The sequence below is a fragment of the Eimeria mitis genome, genomic scaffold (genome assembly GCF_000499745.2).
Source record: "Eimeria mitis Houghton genomic scaffold, Emh_scaff1223, whole genome shotgun sequence".
Lineage (NCBI taxonomy): Eukaryota > Apicomplexa > Conoidasida > Eucoccidiorida > Eimeriidae > Eimeria > Eimeria mitis.
Genome location: NW_013568299.1, coordinates 8,138 through 8,436, shown reverse-complemented (window position 1 = coordinate 8,436; position 299 = coordinate 8,138).

Sequence of the window (299 nt, the reverse complement as noted above, 5' to 3'; positions counted from 1 at the left end):
CCACACCAGTGTTGCTGCGATTAGGGTTTAATTAAACCCTTTCTTAGTTATATAATATTTTATTTAATTATTTTTATTAAATATATAAAGAAAAATAAATAAATTAGGGTTTAGGGTTTAGGGTTTAGGGTTTAGGGTTTAGGGTTTTTCGCTCATGGGTTTATAATACACTCACTCTAGGGTTTAGGGTTTAGGGTTTAGGGTTTAGGGTTTGTTGCAGCTCGCTTTTCTTAGTGCTTACGCTTTTGCTTTTATTGTGGTTTAGGGTTTCTGTCTTTTTCTTTTTTTTTTATTATTTT